This window comes from Poecilia reticulata, linkage group LG2 (genome assembly GCF_000633615.1).
Source record: "Poecilia reticulata strain Guanapo linkage group LG2, Guppy_female_1.0+MT, whole genome shotgun sequence".
In the NCBI taxonomy this organism is placed as follows: Eukaryota; Metazoa; Chordata; class Actinopteri; order Cyprinodontiformes; family Poeciliidae; genus Poecilia; species Poecilia reticulata.
The window spans coordinates 7181654-7184559 of NC_024332.1; positions in this window are offsets into that span (position 1 = coordinate 7181654).

Consider the following 2906-nt stretch of genomic DNA (forward strand, 5'->3'; position numbering starts at 1 on the left):
GGGAGGAGGCCTCGGGGCAGACCCAGGACACGCTGGAGGGACTATGTCTCTCGGCTGGCCTGGGAACGCCTTGGGATTCCCCTGGAGGAGCTGGAAGAAGTGGCTGGGGGGAGGGAAGTCTGGGCCTCCCTTCTGAAGCTGCTGCGCCCGCGACCCGACCCCGGATAAGCGGAAGAAAATGGAAAAATGGATGGATGTTCCCAAGTTGTGGTTTATATTTTGGAATGTTGCTTTTGAGATTTCACATATTGTTCTCTCCTCATGATGCCGTCTGGTGAAGTGCACCAGTCCCTCTTGAAGGAAAAAAAGGTCGAATGTATTTGCAAACTGTGATCTGGCTTATATTGTGCTTTTGAACAAATGGTTTCTTCCTCCATGAGTGGCCTTTCAGCCCATTGTCACTGTTGAAAAAGACTCTTACCAGGTTCAAAGTGGGGTCTTGTCCGGGGATTCGTTCACTTGATCTCCACCCTGGAAAAGTCACCAGTCCATCACAGTGCAAGGAAATGTTTTTATTCCTGTCTGTAAAATATTCTATTTTTATGATTTCACATATCCAGTTATTTCAACTCATTGTAATAAGTAATGTTGAATGATAGCATTAGAAATAGAGCTATGAGTTAATGATGTTGAAAATGAGATTTTAAAGTTTTGGGTATTGCAAAATGATGTGCGTACCAAGCTAATGAAGTATGGCAAGCTGATATTCAAACCGTAGCTTTTAAATTTCATCAATTTAAAGAGAGAGAGGAAAAAATACCAGTAATGAAAAAGAGCAGACCAAAGAAAATATCTGCACTTAGTAAAAAGAGTAAATTATAAAAGGACAGACATTTATTTGAATGCATATTTTAAAGAGGAACCTTAAGAAGTACTGTTAGACGGATTTATTTTTTGTGGAATAAAAACAACTTTGAATTTAAGGAATCTTGCAGAATACACAAAGAAGTGGGATTAATGAACGATTGTGTCCTTCTGAAAGACGAGGTATGTAGGTTTTCAATGGCCAAATTTCTTTTATGACTTAGGTCTAGAACTGGATGAGGCTGAAAGTGAATAGTTTAACTTTCTTTTAAAAACAGCCTCACCTTCCATTCAAGGCTAAAAAACACGCCAGTCCAGGCTTCTTATTTTGTGAACCAGACTTCTTGACTGCCTCGTTTTCTGAGGGTCATGCATGCATCCTTTCAGTAGCTAAATCAGGTCCAACATAAACCTCAACACCTTTACTCAGTCACGTTTTACTGTCACGTCTGCTAAAAGTTTTTTTTTATGATCCTGTGACGAAATTTGTACACATTATTATTCATTAGTCCTCAGAGAACCTGTTATCGACAACAGTCCTGCTGTTTCACCTTATGCAAACGGAGCCCACTGATCACTTTTACAGCCTGACAGGTACAGAACATTCTACATTCAAATTGCTACGTGAAGATCTTATAACTTTCTCGGGTCTCCAAGCAACCAGCCGAGGTCAGGCGCAATTTGGAGGTGTGGGTTCTTCCTTTTCAGCCGCGATCCCAACCTCAACAACCTGTACTTGTGTGCAAACGCCTGAAAACTTTGCCAGAAAGTTTGGTGTGGTGTGGTGGTCCTGTATAAGACAGTTTCAGGTAATCCGTTGTTTTGAATATTTAAAATGGTCTGTCCAAAAAAAGCAAGATATTTACTGGACTCTATAAAAAAGCATGGAGATGCCTAATCTTTTAAATGGTCTTGCTTATCAAAGACTAAGTCCATTTTCCTGCAGCCATTATGCAGCTGAGTCTCATGTTTCACAGGCTGCCACACAGGACTTCCCAGGGATGCGTGCTTCTCTCTGTAAGGAGAAGAACAGGTGAGAGAATGTGCCGTGTCTCGCGCCCATGTTTCAATTCGGAAGTGTTGGCTGAATGAAGCATGGTGGCGTTGAATTTGTCTTCGTGAAGAAAGAATCACACTGGAGTTTGATACAAAAAGCAAGCACACCTCAGTCCCTGCAAGACGTCCTTGAAGAACAAAGAAGCGATGAAGATGTCCTCTTAACATTTCTAGCAAAAACAATTGCAAACAATTCCAATTTCCTATTAGAGACAGCACAACAGAAACGTACTGTTGGAAAGGGCCTGACAAATAAGAGTACTGAGAGGGAAGTGGTAGGCACATGTCGAGAAATGTGATTGTTTCCTCTGCGCACTCATGACACAGCCAGTGATCAAGCAGGGAGGCCAAGAAAGCCGTAGTGCTGAGGTTCAAGGAGACAGAGCTATTCAAATGTTTATCTGACCGGAAAGAAGGAAAAGGAGAGACTGATGGATGGGAAAAGATGGCCTTGTTTACTTCCCATCACTGGAATATTAAGGGATGATGAAGGGAGGCAGGGGAGCAGAACAAGGAGGAGAATAAGAAGGCAGCTGACAGGAATAAAAGAGATGGAGTGGAAACAAGGTAGAGTCACTAAAAAGGAAGAAGGCCAATGTCTGGCAACTTATTAAACTTTTTCTTAATGTAGGTTTTTGTTTACATTAAATATAAAAAATGCAATCTATTTTATTGAGATTATAAACAAACACGATATAAAAGTGGCACTTTAGATTCTCCACCGCGTTTCCAAATGTCTTGAGTCTAAAATAATAAGGAATAGAGCTACATGTTTATACATATATGTACATATAGATTAAAAATAGCAGATTTTGATTTTATGACACTGATAATCAGTGGTGGGAAGTAACGAAGTACAAGTACGTCGTTACTGTACTTAAGTACAATTTTCGTGTGTCTGTACTTTACTTAAGTAGATTTAATAATGGATACTTTCTACTTTTACTCCACTACATTTTACAGTAAGTATCTGTACTTTCTACTTCACTACATTTCTACAAAACTGTCGCGTTACTCGTTACATCCAAGTCGCGTTGTGTTTTTTT